Genomic DNA, 18,954 nt, shown 5'->3' with positions numbered 1-18,954 from the left:
TCCCACTTCACAGCGTGCTGTAAAAGATTAGTTGTTAAATATGCCACCTTTTCATAACTCACAATTCCGCACCTTGACGCAATATTTTGATTACATCATCCAACAAAACCAACATCTCACAGAACCTACAGTCCGTCTCGTCTCATTCAGCTCTGTATCTCCAAATTACCAAGATCATTGTGAGTTCCGTTGCTGACAGGGAGTCTCACGGAAAACTTGAACACTTTCCGTGAAGTCTTACAGCTTCTTGAACTAGACGAAACTCATAATTCACGATCTAGTCAACACTCTTTCGCGGAAACGGAACAGAATAGAGACAATCGTCTCCGTAATAACGGTAGGCTTTTCCAAATAACAGACCCCAATATGGAAATGCAAGACAGTTTCTTCCACAATCCCAGTATCAGCACAATGATGTGAATGCCTATTCATCAAGGAATCAAAATTATCACACCTCTCCCTCAATATCATTCCGCAATGATACCCCACAAGATAATAGGCGGTACGGTAATAGTCAGAGAGCCTGGGATAATCAGTGGAATAATCCAACTCTGCTTTCGTACAAAGAAACCAAATGTGGCACCAGAACCGCCACCAACCGAACGGAAACAATAATGACTACCAACGACGACAAACCCTTAACTATCCACCCACTCATCAGCACAGTCAACAGAATTTCCCAAATCGTAATTATAATTATGCAAATCAGGACCGAAGACAAACCAGTGACAGCTGACAGAATTACGGCAATGACGGACGTGTACCATTTCATCAACTAAATTCCCGGTTCCACCCCAGACCAGATATCAACAATTCATCCGGTCAAACAGTACAGTTAGTAGAGGTTAGTCCACCAAACCCACGTAATAATGCAGATACGCAGCATGAGACAGAATACCATCAATAGCAATTAACTGCTCCGCCTACTGAATGCTCTCCGCAGAGTGTGCGCTGCCATAATTCTTCAGAAAATTTAACGTCACACGTTATCCGTTGTGATGATATACGAGAGGATCTTCTGCTGGAAAAACCCGAATTGCGACCTATTGTTCATCATCCGGTCATTCATATTTCGATTGGCACACAAAACTATATACGTCCAGCTAGTGTGTTCACACTATTTCTCCCTGGCCTGAGTACAGTTAGCGAGCGCGTAGTGCGTCGCTGCAACTGTTGCCTGGGAACCACATTAGCGACAGGTGGTCGGCCACTTAGTTTTTTTTTTTCTCGAGCCCCAGTAAACTACCACAGGAGGATATAACTTTTTTCTTTCTAATGGCCATCGGCCTGCGTCGTGCGCTTTTCTTTTACAAAGCGTGAACATTCTGACCGTATACAAACTTCAAATAACACCACCTCTGTTTTGTACTGGCAATATGATAAAAACAATAGTTCGGAGACATCTTTTTCTGGAGACACCTTTTTTAATGTTACCTGTTTTCTTCCCTGAGATTTAGAGATTTCGTACGTATTGTAATAAACTGAGATTTTTTCTGTATATTACTAATAAACTACGTTATTGTTTTCTGTGGGACTCATTTCATGCTGGCGTTCGAAGTTGACGTTAGAGTGGAGTATTTTGGTCATCATTCATCAATTTGATGTTGATACTTACTACGTGATAATTTTGCTTGTATTATTTTGTTTTGTTGGTCGCTCACCACTGTTACTTTGCGATGATTACATGGAATTATTACATAATGACACTGCTTGTATGAAGATTTTGTCGTGACTAAGGCTACTTTGTATGTTGATATTGAGCTAGTGGTAACAAATGGTTCATATGGCTCTGACCACTACGGGACTTAACATCTATGGTCATCAGTCCCCTAGAACTTCGAACTACTTAAACCTAACTAACCTAAGGACATCACACAGCACCCAGTCATCACGAGGCAGAGAAAATCCATGACCCCGCCGGGAATCAAACTGGTGGTAACAATCTTCCTGAAGTTTACATAGGGTCTTTGTGCTTAAGGTTGTGCTACGTGTATTGAATATGAGTATTGACTATGAGGATATGAAGATGAGACTAATGTTCTCGATGAATTTTATGTATTTGAAGAAAATGAGGGTTTATAAGAGTTTTTAAGATGATATTGGAAGTTTATGTTGAGAATGAGGTAGTGTTAGATTGAAGTTGCATTTTTCTTGAGACTTTGGGATCTTGGACGCTACAAGTGATGATTAGCAAATACTGTGTGCTGAAGTTGCGACGACAGAAATATGAAGTGTGAGCGATGTGGTTTTGCATTTACAAGGAATGTCAAAAATGGTTATATGACGAGTTTCAGGTTTCACTTTCATACTATTTAACAGTTAATTTCTTTTCACAGCTTTTATGAACGAAGTATCAACGATTTTATGATGTACCAAGTTTACCAGAATTTACCTCTGTCAGAATATTTTCATTTTACGTTTATTTTTATTAACAACACATTCAAATTGTACACATGTACTTGCCGTTAGTAAGCAATAAAATTGTGTGGTTGCTTGTACATTATTCTTGAAGAATCTAGTCTGCCAAGATAGCTAGAAATTGGTTTTATCAATGTGACCGGTTTCGACAGATGTTCACTCTCATCACCAGATCTGAAGGTTGCGAAAACAAACATCCCAAGTGCAAATTGCTGAAACATACACGATTTCATATATTGCATCTGAGATGTAAAATCGTGAAATGTGTGCGCCCTTGATGATAGTAGGTGTAAGTATCGAAATAGCTATTATGGACGCTATGTTCAAAGTAAAATAGAGACAGATATTTGTATGACCACTCATTTTAATGACGCGTTCCGAAAATATCATCATCAGATTTATTCAAGCGGACACACACCATACAAAGTACTGAGTCAAGTGAACCATATTCAACAGGAACAAATATGGCACACTTAAATTACCTCAGTACATCGTATGGTGGGTGTTTCCTTAAATGAATCTGATGATGTTATTTTCGAAAGAGGACATAAACAAAATGGTCACGAAAATACCGGTGGCTATTTTACTATTATCATAGTGCCCATAACAGGTATTCCCTTACTTCTGTCTACCGATTTCATATTACCACTGTGTACACTACTTCAACTTTAGAACGTCCGTTGCAACATTGTTAGATGTAGCTCTTATTACAACAGTGGAAATCACGTACTGATGTTGCGTCAAAGTGTAATAAAAAGTGGCAGGGAACATCAGCATGACAGAAATAAAACAACACAATTCAAAAATATAACACGTTGTGCTGCTGTCCCAGCATCCACTAATTGCTTGACACCACAGTGGTTACTTGGCTATTAAAATATTTTCACAGATAAGTAAGTGTACAGTTGTTTACGTAGCTGTATCCGATAATCGACAAACTTCGATACATGCGCCACACTGCGATTATGTCTGCTCTCCAATCTCATTACAATTATCTTCAGACAATTTACGTAACATCTTAAATTTCAGATTTAAAGAATAATATGTTTTGAAAATATAGTGTCATTTTTAATCGAAAATTTTACGTTAAGCATACATTGTCATCCATTACATGTAAGCTTATGATTAAGTAATTTTTTAAAAACTGAGTTTACAATAAATATAGTTCATATTACCCGTCATCCCAGAGCTATATCAAAAGACCTGACAGAAGTAGGTCATCAAAGCAACTAATGCAAGACAAATATCGGCTGCAGCCGTGGACGATACGAAATCACTCCATAAATTCTTCGCACCATATAAAATGAACTACATTGTGTCATATGCGCCAGCGATGCGGTGCTCGTGGTCTAAGTGAAGGGCATGCATTAAAGTAATATGGATTAACATGTCAGTTTAACTTGATAGCGGATTACTAAAAAATATTGTGTAGCTCATGGTCTAGTTTAAGGTGTACAATAACTTCTAGTTTTTAGTTTAAATTGGCGCAAAGAGCTTCCAAACCTACCAGTAAATTCATGGTAGCAGACAGACGATCTACAGTAGATAAACATGTTTTTTACTTAATTACATTCATAATATGAAGAGCAAAATTTATATCAGATATACAAATGATGTAGTGCTTTAGATCTATGTGAAAGCGTGTCTATTCAAGAGCAACTCGACAGTCAAAATAAATCAGTGCATGAGTCACTAGGTGTTCATACAAGCATACATATTCAAGATGCGGGTTGTACATGCTTTCATTCCGTGTGAAAACAGATGAGTATCGTAAAGTTCCTTGTTATAGTATGTGTCGGTGCTCGAAGTTTATACTTGTTGGAGGACTCCAGGTTTTACTTTAAGTGGGCACTAGGTACATGAGGATATCAGATGTGATACGGTACCAAATGCCGATATATTTTATATACTTTCCTAATACGTGAATGAAAATGTTGTATATAAATGATGTGGCGCTAGTTGTTTATGTTTATTAAAGTACTCAAGATTTAATGTTGACTCATGAAAAGAGAAAATAATGAAAAAATATTAGGGCCTATGCTTACAATGTGGGGACCGGTCCATGAATCCAAACCACTCACAACTATAATTACACCACTATAGCGAGAAGTGTGGTAGTAAAAAATTAACAGATCATATGAAACTGGTACAGAATCAATTACAATATCTCACGCATACTAACATACTAATCCATTAATAAGAATTCTATACGCAAATGACGCGGTGCATGATGGTCATGCTCATTGCACAACTTGGGTTTAGTTCAAGACTATCCAATTACCAATATACCACGGTGGACAGACGTGTTACGGTACGTACTTAAATGTTTTAGTTAGTAATAGAGTTAGTATACAAAGGATGTGGTGCTTGGGGTCTACGTATAAGCGTGGCTATTCAAGAGCAACACACAGTCAGAATAAATCAGTGCATGAGTCACCAGGTCTGCATAAGAGCACACATACTCCTTTTGCGTATAATAGATGCCTTCATCCCATGTCTAAACACAGAAGTATTGCAAAGCTTCAGTCATGATGTGACTCGGTGCTTGAGGTTTATACTTGTTGAAGTCCTCGACTTTTAATGATAATAACAACTAGTAGATTGTAGGGTGATACAGTAATAATTGAAATAAACTAAAGCGATGCATACAACATGAAATATAGTCTTTTACTTTTCTGACGTCTCAAACTAGTCACCCTGTATTGTGATACCTTGCCAATTCACAAAATTTCGAGACAGAATTAATAAAAAAACCTAGAAACGGTGAGTATAGTTTCGTCTAGCTCAGTAGCCTGGTGTACGTCTTTCAAGTGGATGCCACTTCAGAGGCTTGGATGCCTCTAACATACCCCAGATATGTAACCAGGCAACGTCATTGCTGCAGTGGATACGTCGGTTCCCGTCAGATCACCTAAGTTAAGCGCTGTCGGGTGTGGCCGGCACTTGGATGGGTGACCATTCGGGTCGCCATGCGCTGTTGCCTTTCTCGGGGTGCACTCAGCCTCGTGATGCCAACTGAGGAGCTGCTCGACCAAAGTAGCGTCTCCGGTCGATGTAAACCACCATAACGACCAGGAGAGCGTTGTGCTGACCACAAGCCCCTCCTATCCGCATCCTCTATAAGGATGACACGGCGGCCGGATGGTCCCGAAGGGCCACTTATGGCCTGATGACAGAGTGCTTTTGTGCAACTGGGAAAAGAGGACCTACAGTTTCAGGTGGAACTCGAACCACGTGTTGTTTCTGGCTGCTCCTCACAGCGTTGAAAGGTGAAGGCTGTGAAGGCCGTAAAATCTGTGGTCTGGCCGAGATTCGATCCAGGGTCATGTCAGTTTCCAAACACGTGCTTTAATGTTTCTTGAAAAGGTTTTCGGGCCTCGCTTCACCTCTTCAGCCCGCCCTTGCACACGACAAGTTATGGCTTTCATGTGCTAGGTTCTTCCAGCTACATTAGTATTTCCGAAATTACTTAAATTCTTCTACCTGAAAATTAGTTAAACGTTTCATTTCTCTATTCACGGACATAAATATTATATCCTATATGATAGGCGTCTTCATACAAATTAAATTGTTGAAGAAACGCATGTGACTGAAATATAAAGGCTTTGTCTACTTTCGATAGAAATTGATAAATTGTGGTATCTCCTGCCACTGAAAAATATCATAATTGGTTTTTAAAGTTGCTTTATACTATCGACTTATTTTTTTAAATGGTTCAAATGGCTCCGAGCACTATGAGACTTAACATCTGAGGTCATCAGTCCCCTAGAACTTAGAACTACTTAAACCTAACTAACCTAAGGAGATCACACATCCATGCCCGAGGCGGGATTCAAACCTGCGACCATAGCGGTTCCAGACTGCAGCGCCTAGAACCGCTTGGCCACAGCGGCCGGCCTTATTTCCTTTTCCCCTTGAGCATACACAAATGGCGTCACCGATCATGTACTGACGACCAAGTGAAACAGGCATGAAAATCCATCCCACAAACTAACGCCTGGCATCTGTACAAAACAATGCACGCAAGATTGCGTGATTGCATTCAACTTTCTGGGGATTGCAGCGATTGGTAATGTTCCAGAATTTCACATTTGAAATGGCTTATACCACGCTTACATTAACCTGCGATCTTGCAATGCTAATCACTTAAATATGTTACATAGACCAATGTATTACCGAAGTTTCATTACTCTACATGACTTATTTTTTGGTGTTGTGATTTTTTTTATCAGTGAAGAAGGATTGCTCCTCTTCAGTAGTGAGTACAGAGGACTGGCAGCAGTGAGAGTTTCCAGCCACTGCCGCTGCTGCCTGCCGCATTCACCCTAGGCGACCTCGTAAGATGGACCAGTGAAGCAACCACGGTCAGAAACAGTCGTACAGTTTTACCGTTTCGCAGCCAGCTCAATGCTTTCGTTAGTTACTTTAACGATATTATCGATTCTTGTATCTATCTTTCCACGTTCTTTCTGTAACCAACTAAAAAGTGGTCGTATCCGCAAAATATTCTCATAATTATGCTCTTATCGTGCCCACCCGTCTGTGCTAAGGTTAGATTCTACAATTATAATACCTTGTCTAATTATTAAATGTTCATTCAGTTATATCAGTGGGTAACCCAGATTGATGTTTACAGTAATATACCTGAGTGCTGTGGTGGCCACTTGTTTCTGTTTCTCATTGTGTGATCCCTCCCCTCAATATACCTATGTGCGAGGTCTGGTACCTATTTTTTGACTGATTGGGAAATTTCTATTAAATGTCATATCAATAAGTCGTAAGCACAGTCGTGGCACTATCAGTTCTTTCAAAATTTATTTGCATGATTTGATGGGGTGCTTTCCTTCTCATGAGGTCAGCACAGACAGCACTGTAGCATCAAGAGGCATGCTAAACAGAGTAATCGATTCCCCAAGACGCCAGTATAGATAGATTTCTACAAAACTACGAGTCACAAAGAATTCTCTTTTCCCTCCTGTAAACTAACTACCGTATTTTACCGAAAATAAGCCGTACTTTTCACCCAAATTTCATCCTTTAAAAGTTATAGTGTGGATTTTATCCAGTACATAATCCTTTTATAAACCCTTGCTTTAAAGAAAATGCACATATGTAACAATATAACTAGCGTCTGTAACCTAAAGTGGAGGCAAGGCATTTTATTACCCAACAATGCAAATTTTTATCGGTATCTTACTGGCATTAACATTGTGTAGGTATAACAGACATTGTTTCGTAAACTTATAATTCAGTTTCAGTTGGGTACTGGTAAAAAAGCCTGATTTATACCGATATGAAAAACCATTTAGCGCGAAAAGTATGATTAAGCCAAGGAATTCGACGCAATTACGATGCTATCTGCTGTGCATTATGCCACATCCACAACTAACAGATGCTGGAGAATGTATGGACTGGACGAATCTAACGTGCGACATGGAGTTTCTTCAGAAGAAAAAAGGAAGAAGGCAGTTTCAGTTAGAAAACCATTCAGGGGATCGAAACTGGAAAATATCTGGAACTTCAGGCTGAAGTTCTTTCCTATTCGCAGTGTAAGAGAAACATGGGATTCCTACCTCACGACAAATAATCCGGCTGAAGGCACTGGAAATCACAAATCTCTTAAACATGCCACACAGAGAATTTATTGCAAGTATTTGTTGGTATCGGCGATTTATGTGTAAACGGCCTTTCTATCAGACAAAGTACTACACTTACACAAAGAATGCCACCAAAATTTCTGGGAGATACTGGTTAACTTGCAACGGTACGTCATTGATTTGTGAAAGTGTTATTCATATCCCTTTCATCATACTGGCAATGCTGACGGAAGATCAGTACTTTTTGACATGCTGAGCAACTCGATAGTACACGTGAAAGAGGCACAAGGACTGGATTACAAGGCAACTGATTTTTTACTGCCTGCCTACTGCTAGGAATCATAGACCTGGGGCATTGCTTCCTAAAGCCGCTCATTCACAGGCCGATCCGTCGGGAAATTCACTCCAAAGCCTCCCCACAGCCATCTTCAGTTTGAATGAAGGTTTTTGGTATTAGACCACGCAGGCAGTCCCTTCTACAAATCGTCAAGTGCATTTTCTCTTGTGTTTCGGCAGATATTTGAAGTTCGTTTTATCTCGTGTAGCTGGTCAGCCCAAATAAATATTACTCATCATGTCTTTCACGCGACACCCAGCTTTCCGTTACTAAATAAAATGGTGTTTAAAGCGTTCTTTTACGTGCCCATTCGATAGAGCGGTCCCAAATTATTCTAGCGCGATATTCGTGTTATCGATATCTATTAAGAGGGGTAGTATAATATTTTATTCATCTTCAGTAACTGTAGCTGTATACATCCAAATAATCAGCTGCTAGCTAAATAAAAGAAAATTACTTTCTTAACCGGTTTCAGGCACTTCGTGCCCTCCTTCAGAAGGTTACAACTATCGCATTATTTGCGCTAGTATACAATAAGATGCATGACATGATCTCTGCATTTGTTGTTTCGATTCTTTATATGATTTTTGCAGCGGCACTGTGAATCATATGAGCACAGCAATACATCATTACCTCTTCCTAATAATGCAGCAGTTATGACCTTTTGTTATTCCTGTAAGCGGTGCGAATCGCCTGAAGAACCAGAAGTTTCGCCTTCAAATTTCTTATTACAGTTGTAGACGTCTTTTCTTAAAACACTGTTTAGATTGATTTAAATGACACTGTGTGTGCTAAGTTAAGTTTCAGTTCGGTCTTATTGTGCCATTACGTAAATTATTTCACGCGCTCTTTAATGTTTTAAGTGTTGTTTCATTTTATTTAAGGGCTATACCGTTAATATTATGTACTTTTACTCTCAAATTCTCAGTGGTGTAAATAATATTTGGTAAATTTCATCATATCTAAATCTCTGATTTGCAGTGCTCTCAGTTTGGAAATTGGTAACTTTACCCTTTGATTTTGGGGGACCATCCTTTTAAGTTTGCTGATCAGTTAAGTTACGTGAATTTTTGTACTAGGGTCACTCCAAAATAAATGCACACTATTTTTTTAAATCCATCTGTTATTCTATATGTCTGAAAGTTTTACAGTGTGTAGATACATCTGTTAGGAGCAATATTTTCATTTCTCCAAATAATTTCCATCCCTCTCAACTGCCTTACGCCATCTTGGAACCAGCACCTGTATACCAGCACGGTAAAATTCTAGATCAACCTTTTGGAGCCACTGTTTGGCAGCGTGCACAAGGGAGCCACCATCTTCAAACCTTGTTCCACGAAGAGAGTCTTTCAATTCTACATCTACATCTACATCTAGATCCATACTCCGCAAGCCACCTGACGCTGTGTGGCGGAGGGTACCTTGAGTACCTCTATCGGTTCTCCCCTCTATTCCAGTCTCGTATTGTTCGTGGAAAGAATGATTGTCGGTATGCTTCTGTGTGGGCTCTAATCTCTCTGATTTTATCCTCATGGTCTCTTCGCGAGATATACGTAGGAGGGAGCAATATACTGCTTGACTCTTCGGTGAAGGTATGTTCTCGAAACTTCAACAGAAGCCCGTACCGAGCTGATAGTCTCGTGGAACCAGGTCAGGACTGTAAGGCGGGTGTTTCAGTGTTGTCCATCCGAGTTCTGTGTCACTTCCATGGTTTTTAGACTGACATGCGGCCGTACATTGTCGTGCAACAGCGAAACAGCCAGCGTTTGCCGATGTGATCGAACACTGCTAGGTCGAGCTTGAAGTTTCTTCAGTGTCATCACTTATGCATCCGAATTTATTTGGTTCCACTTGGCATGATGTCCACAAGCAAGAGTCCTTCGGAATCGAAAAGCATCGTAGCCATAACTTTTCCAGCAGAGCATGTGGTTTTGAACTTTTTTTTTTGGGTGAATTTGCATGATGCCGCTCCATTGATTGCCTCTTCGCCGCTGGTGAAAAATGATGGAGCCATGTATCATCACCTGTCACAATCCTTCCAAGAAATTGATCTCCACCATTCTCGTACCGTTCCAAAAGTTCGCTGCATACCGTTTTTCTTGTTTCTTTGTGAGCCACTGTCAACATCCTGGGAACCTACCTGACACAAACCTTTTTCGTCGCCAACACTTTCAGTATTCTGCAAACACTTCCTTCCCTTACCCCAGTGTAGCGTGAGAATTTGTTCACTGTGATACGACTGTCTGCAGTCACCAATTCGTTAACTCTCTGCACATTGTCTGGAGTGTGTCCAGTACGAAGTCTGCCGTTGTGAGGACAATCCTCAATATTGCCGTGCCCGCTTTCATCAACCTGCTTGCCCACCGAATAACTGTACTGCGATCGACAGCAGCATCTCCATACACCTTTTTCAACCTCTTTTGGATGTTACCCACTGTCTCGTTTTCACAGCACAGGAATTCTGTGACAGCACGTTGCTTCTGACAGATATCAAGTGTAGCAGCTATCTTGAAGACATGCTGTTACAGCGCCACCCACGGGAACAGGTTGAACTAAGTTTGAAAACAAGCGGGAAGGATGTATCTACACACCGTAAAACTTTCACACATGCAGAATGAAAACTGTATTTTTACAAAAATAGTGTGCATTTCTTTTGTAGTTGTCCTCGTAATTTTAGTAAATTGTACATCAAATGTGCATTAATGAATTACGTACAGTCTGCAATTGCCCAGGCTTTCCTTGCTCTTCCTAGAAGATGGATATGGATATTGAGCCGTCTCATGGTTGTCCACCGTGCGAGTTAACGACGGGAAGAAATGGCAGCAGTGAAGTAACAGAGAAAATGACCCGGCAGCTGCTGATACCTGTTGTGTTGTGGAAGCAGCCCACGGCAGCTGGCGTGATCAAGTTACTGCTTCCGGCAGGTCTAGGAGAGGGGTGTGGCTGATACCCTGAGAGGAGCCACTGCCGGCGTCTGCTGTCCGCCTAACGAAATCCCCGCCGCCTGCAGAGCTGCACTGAAAGTTTGTGTACCCAAAGCGCCTCACGTAAGAGCGACGGATCGCAACGTCGGTGCGTCTCAAGCGATAACACTGCAAGCAGTCGCTCGCCAAGGTCCTCGCCGTAGACGAGGTATTTGCCAAGCAATTCAGCCAGTGTTATGAATGTCCCTTCGTCGAAATGTTCTGCTGTGGAAAATGAAATGCTCTGTTTATCAGAATGGCAGGTGATCTTTGATCTCTGTATACCCACGAACACTTGCAGAGAATAAATTAAAAGGAACTGTAATTGCAGTGTAATAGAATTGTTTCAAACCACTTTTCTTAGGAACTGTAGTTGCTTAATTGAATATATATTTTTGATTGCCGCCAAGTGTGTTGTGTACATCTTAATGGTGCGCTAAGATGTACTATTGATTTATTTTAATTTTTTGTCCTCAATGTCTTTTTAATTCATTAGGCTTGTAGTTAAGTAGCGAATATTTATGCAGTATGTTCCCAAATCTCTGTCTTTAGAAACGTTGTCAACTGCAAATTGTGAGAAAGTTAGATTGCGTGAAATAAAAAGGAACTTGATTCTAACTGTATAACAGGTTTGCGTTGAACTTGTAAGCTAAAATCCCACTTAATGTTACGTCGCATCACTCTATCAGTTAAAAGCTTTAATAATGCGCGTAGCTGTTTCATAAGCAATTGAGAATCATCAGATGGAACCCAGCGAATCGTGGCTGTTACTCTGAACTTCCCATCAATTCCGCTTCTAAGGTACAAGCCTCATAATGCTAATTACTGCTAAGTTGGTATAAGTATTTTGTATCGCTTCTTAACGTCAACTCCAGCTGCAGGATCGCTTCTCTGTAAATTCTGAAAGCGTACAGTACCGCCCGACATTGAAAATAGGTACAACAGTCTTCATAATTCTTGTTGGAACAACATATTTTTTGTAATAGAACTCAATTTCACTTAATTCACCCAATCCAAATACCAGTGTAGGAAAGAAGGAAATGTATTTATTTATTTAATTGATCACATGTGCACTCCCACAAAATAAATCCCTACATTCAATTTGGTGAGGTCTGTGAAATGAATGAATGTATGGTCGTCTGCTAACTGCAGATAGTGAATGTGCAATATATGATCATCTTTGAGACGGTACTTTGGTCACCTTTGGTGGAACCAAAGAGATGAAATTTACCTGAGCTTTGAGCGCCTGAAATGTAGCTGACCAATACGGTAGCATGGTGCCCCCCCCACCTCGGCGGAGGTGCGAGATGACCTGAAGAACGGCCGTGTTTCAGCACTCTGGCGCTGGATCTTGTGTTAGTAAGACCTGTCTTAGGTGTGCTCCGTAAAGACAAAAGAGTGGAGAGAATGGTATGCATGTGAAATACTTAAGAGTAATTTGGAATAATTATTTCTCTATTTCAGGAACTTTTGGGGGGAGAATTAAATGACAGGCAGGTAATATTAAGGGGATCGTAGTAATCTTCGGAAGTGACCAACGGTCACAATGAAACCACGTGTAGCAATAAGTTGAAATACTTGCGAGTGCTAGTACTAAGTTGAAATACTTGAGATGCTAGTACTAAGTCGAAATACTTCCGAGTGCTAAAGTTAAGCTGAACTACTGGCATGTGTACTATAAGTTGGAAATATTTAAGTAATGGCGTGTGCAGGACTTGAAATTAGAGACAAGCACTTCCACTTGGTGAGTACTGTGTGAGTCTCAATCTGCGTATGAGACAAAGGATTAAGAGAAGTACTCGTCCAAGGTATCAGTTGAGGACTCGCGTGTGTGACGAATATGATCTTAATATTACTTTGCGTGTTATGTTTCCGTGTGACGCTAGATTCAAACTCTAATACACAGCAAGGTGAGTCAGCCGTCGATCCAGCAACGCCACTTGGCATGCATTGCACAGGAAGACGTGCATATATCCTCCAGAGTTCGTAGTAGGAATGAAAAGTTACGAAGTGGGGCAGTGTCGTGTGAAACTGGGATAAATACTAACTGAAGTGGGAAAGCTGAAAGTGAAGTAATTCTAACGTTGAGACTATTCTTTGTGATGTGTTGTATGTTGCCAGTGTGATGTATTTCATGTAATTTAAGTATGTGTGGTTTGCATGGGAGTGTAGCAAGTTAGGTTCAGAGGCAGTGGGTTATGCATGTTCCGTTTTGTACCGCTCGGTCTGGAGTAACTTTTCGTGATGATGGGTGTAAGAGTCAAAGTGTGAGATATAGCAAAAGATCCACCATCCTACCCAGAAAGTGCACTGTAGCGTTAGATAATTACGAGACCATAAGATAGGGAATCACCAATTTAAAGCCATGCCGACTGGTCGGAGTTTCTCATGTGTAATTGTTGTATAAAATGTAATGGTGTGTTTAGGTGATCTTTGCATCATAATAGAATTTATTGGAATAAAAAAGATAGTGAAAAGAAAAAGATTGGAGGCTTTGTTATTCGAATGGTGTGTAATCATGATAACCAGGATTTATACTATGTGCGCCATTCATATTCAGTGCGATGGCCACGTGTTGATGAAAGCCGTTGGGTAAGAAAGAAAAACTTGGTATCACCAGAGCGTAGTGAACAATCAGAGTTGTGTAAATTCCCAATAGTCAGATGTGCATTATCCGTTTCCGTTGCGTAGTATTCAAACAGGAGAGTAATTTGTAGCTTAATTGTGGGTACTAGAGCTGATAATCAGTCATTGATGTTGCTCGAGAGATAAGAATAAATCGACTCGCTTGGCAGACCACTCATCTTGAGGGCTGACTGCTCGATGCCACAGTATGAGCAAGGCTTGTGGGTGCTTCTCAATTCTAACACGAAATTTTTACTCCATGTGGCCAAGGGGTAAGGAAACAAAGCTACGTAGCCAGACCTAGTAACTACACAAACGAAACGCAGTCAGGCAGACATGCTGTCACACAGCACGCAGTTCATGAGGCTGCACTAGCATTCAAAGTGATCAGCGAACGACCCCCGGGAAGACCGCACGACCGGAAGACGTTTCGCTGCGATCTTGCGGCGCCTTGCCAAGCGATGCCATTCACAGGGGTCGGCAAGGCTGAAGCGTAAGGCATGAGGCAGAGCCAGAGAGCACACTGTCTACGACGTAACACTCCTTTTACAGGGTAGGCGAAATAAAAGTAGCCCGGAGAACACAGTCCCGAGGTACAAAGAAACACAGCAGAAGAAAAGAAATACAACACTAATTTGACCGTAGCAGATGTTGGAATTGACCAACATTCATCTATTGTAACTTTTGGGCCCTATTCAGCAAGTTTGCTGAAGGTGGTTTGAAGCTACACTGCTGGAATTGCTGCAGTCTCATCCGAAATGTTCTGCTGCAGTTGTAGAAGATTGCGGGGGTTACTGCAATACACCTTAGACTTGAGGGTTGCCCACACGAAGTAATAGCGTACTGATCACTGCTAACAACTGTCAGGCGGGAAGATGGTGTAAATGTTCTCCAAGGAATCGGTCTGGATCACGTGGCTGGCGGACACGTGGTGTGCGCGTCACTGGGTGTGGTTACGCGCAAACACCGACGTCCAATCATATCTACTCAGTCGGGCTACATTTGAACACCCTGTGCTTCGTGAGTGGTTCCATGTATCGAAAGAAGGTTTTTTGGCAAATGATAGTGGGCTAAGGGATGAGATAAGTAATATTTAACACCACTTTTATTTCATGAACGGTTCTAGGTATCGAAGGAGGTTTCCGGTAAATAATAGTACGCTAACGGGTCTGTACTTTGGTATGTGATAAAGCGTATCGATTGAGATACTGAAGAAAGTGTGATTTTTATAAACAGAACGATAAACTTTTTAAAACGCTTGAAGAGAGTGTACAGCGATATAATACTCGTTAACGCTGAGGTTAAACCTTTTCACAAAAGAATCATGGAAATACTCTGAAACTGAAAGACGGAATCTGTTTAAAAATGTTCAAATGTGTGTGAATTCCTAAGGTACCAGACAGCTGAGGTCATCGGTACAGAATGTTCTTCAATTGTACAGAAGAACAAAAAGAGTTTCCACACTCAGAGTGGTTTTTTTGCGTTCCTACAGAAATCGAAATGAAAAGAGAAGCTTCTTGATACTCAAGTAGGTGTTTCGTAATATACAAGTCTATTTACAACTATCTCCATTACATTATGACATAGTTTACTAAAATTGGGGGTGTTTGCTACAATCAACTTCCGTTAGAGAGCTTCTTCTCTTTCTTCACCTGTACATGAGATAAATAGAGACAGATAGAGGTCTGATGGTTATGCGAAGCATACATCTACATCTACATCTACATCTACATTTATACTCCGCAAGCCACCCAACGGTGTGTGGCGGAGGGCACTTTACGTGCCACTGTCATTATCTCCCTTTCCTGTTCCAGTCGCGTATGGTTCGCGGGAAGAACGACTGTCTGAAAGCCTCTGTGCGCGCTCTAATCTCTCTAATTTTACATTCGTGATCTCCTCGGGAGGTATAAGTAGGGGGAAGCAATATATTCGATACCTCATCCAGAAACGCACCCTCTCGAAACCTGGCGAGCAAGCTACACCGCGATGCAGAGCGCCTCTCTTGCAGAGTCTGCCACTTGAGTTTGTTAAACATCTCCGTAACGCTATCACGGTTACCAAATAACCCTGTGACGAAACGCGCCGCTCTTCTTTGGATCTTCTCTATCTCCTCCGTCAACCCGATCTGGTACGGATCCCACACTGATGAGCAATACTCAAGTATAGGTCGAACGAGTGTTTTGTAAGCCACCTCCTTTGTTGATGGACTACATTTTCTAAGGACTCTCCCAATGAATCTCAACCTGGTACCCGCCTTACCAACAATTAATTTTATATGATCATTCCACTTCAAATCGTTCCGCACGCATACTCCCAGATATTTTACAGAAGTAACTGCTACCAGTGTTTGTTCCGCTATCATATAATCATACAATAAAGGATCCTTCTTTCTATGTATTCGCAATACATTACATTTGTCTATGTTAAGGGTCAGTTGCCACTCCCTGCACCAAGTGCCTATCCGCTGCAGATCTTCCTGCATTTCGCTACAATTTTCTAATGCTGCAACTTCTCTGTATACTACAGCATCATCCGCGAAAAGCCGCATGGAACTTCCGACACTATCTACTAGGTCATTTATATATATTGTGAAAAGCAATGGTCCCATAACACTCCCCTGTGGCACGCCAGAGGTTACTTTAACGTCTGTAGATGTCTCTCCATTGAGAACAACATGCTGTGTTCTGTTTGCTAAAAACTCTTCAATCCAGCCACACAGCTGGTCTGATATTCCGTAGACTCTTACTTTGTTTATCAGGCGACAGTGCGGAACTGTATCGAACGCCTTCCGGAAGTCAAGGAAAATGGCATCTACCTGGGAGCCTGTATCTAATATTTTCTGGGTCTCATGAACAAATAAAGCGAGTTGGGTTTCACACGATCGCTGTTTCCGGAATCCATGTTGATTCCTACATAGTAGATTCTGAGTTTCCAAAAACGACATGATACTCGAGCAAAAGACATGTTCTAAAATTCTACAACAGATCGACGTCAGAGAGATAGGTCTATAGTTTTGCGCATCTGCTCGACGACCCTTCTTGAAGACTGGGACTACCTGTGCTCTTTTCCAATCATTTGGAACCTTCCGTTCCTCTAGAGACTTGCGGTACACGGCTGTTAGAAGGGGGGCGAGTTCTTTCGCGTACTCTGTGTAGAATCGAATTGGTATCCCGTCAGGTCCTGTGGACTTTCCTCTGTTGAGTGATTCCAGTTGCTTTTCTATTCCTTGGACACTTATTTCAATGTCAGCCATTTTTTCGTTGGTGCGAGGATTTAGAGAAGGAACTGCAGTGCGGTCTTCCTCTGTGAAACAGCTTTGGAAAAAGGTGTTTAGTATTTCAGCTTTACGCTTGTCATCCTCTGTTTCAATGCCATCATCATCCCGGAGTGTCTGGACATGATGTTTCGAGCCACTTACTGATTTAACGTAAGACCAGAACTTCCTAGGATTTTCTGTCAAGTCGGTACCTAGTATTTTACTTTCGAATTCACTGAACGCTTCACGCATAGCCCTCCTTACGCTAACTTTGACATCGTTTAGCTTCTGTTTGTCTGAGAGGTTTTGGCTGCGTTTAAACTTGGAGTGAAGCTCTCTTTGCTTTCGCAGTAGTTTCCTAACTTTGTTGTTGTACCACGGTGGGTTTTTCCCGTCCCTCACAGTTTTGCTCGGCACGTACCTGTCTAAAACGCATTTTACGATTGCCTTGAACTTTTTCCATAAACACTCAACATTGACAGTGTCTGAACAGAAATTTTCGTTTTGATCTGTTAGGTAGTCTGAAATCTGCCTTCTATTACTCTTGCTAAACAGATAAACCTTCTTCCCTTTTTTTATATTCCTATTAACTTCCATATTCAGGGATGCTGCAACGGCCTTATGATCACTGATTCCCTGTTCTGCTCTTACAGAGTCGAAAAGTTCGGGTCTGTTTGTTATCAGTAGGTCCAAGATGTTATCTCCACGAGTCGGTTCTCTGTTTAATTGCTCGAGGTAATTTTCGGATAGTGCACTCAGTATAATGTCACTCGATGCTCTGTCCCTACCACCCGTCCTAAACATCTGAGTGTCCCAGTCTATATCTGGTAAATTGAAATCTCCACCTAAGACCATAACATGCTGAGAAAATTTATGTGAAATGTATTCCAAATTTTCTCTCAGTTGTTCTGCCACTAATGCTGCTGAGTCGGGGGGTCGGTAAAAGGAGCCAATTATTAACCTAGCTCGGTTGTTGAGTGTAACCTCCACCCATAATAATTCACAGGAACTATCCACTTCTACTTCACTACAGGATAAACTACTACTAACAGCGACGAACACTCCACCACCGGTTGCATGCAATCTATCCTTTCTAAACACCGTCTGTGCCTTTGTAAAAATTTCGGCAGAATTTATCTCTGGCTTCAGCCAGCTTTCTGTACCTATAACGATTTCAGCTTCGGTGCTTTCTATCAGCGCTTGAAGTTCCGGTACTTTACCAACGCAGCTTCGACAGTTTACAATTACAATACCGATTGCTGCTTGGTCCCCGCATGTCCTGACTTTGCCCCGCACCCGTTGAGGCTGTTGCCCTTTCTGCAGTTGCCCGAGGCCATCTAACCTAAAAAACCGCCCAGCCCACGCCACACAACCCCTGCTACCCGTGTAGCCGCTTGTTGCGTGTAGTGGACTCCTGACCTATCCAGCGGAACCCGAAACCCCACCACCCTATGCCGCAAGTCGAGGAATCTGCAGCCCACATTGTCGCAGAACCGTCTCAGCCTCTGATTCAGACCCTCCACTCGGCTCTGTACCAAAGGTCCGCAGTCAGTCCTGTCGACGATGCTGCAGATGGTGAGCTCTGCTTTCATCCCGCTAGCGAGACTGGCAGTCTTCACCAAATCAGATAGCCGCCGGAAGCCAGAGAGGATTTCCTCTGATCCATAGCGACACACATCATTGGTGCCGACATGAGCGACCACCTGCAGATGGGTGCACCCTGTACCCTTCATGGCATCCGGAAGGACCCTTTCCACA

Source organism: Schistocerca cancellata, chromosome 5, assembly GCF_023864275.1.
Source record: "Schistocerca cancellata isolate TAMUIC-IGC-003103 chromosome 5, iqSchCanc2.1, whole genome shotgun sequence".
Classification (NCBI taxonomy): Eukaryota; Metazoa; Arthropoda; class Insecta; order Orthoptera; family Acrididae; genus Schistocerca; species Schistocerca cancellata.
The sequence above is the reverse complement of the archived record's forward strand: the minus strand, read 5'-3'. Positions refer to the sequence as shown.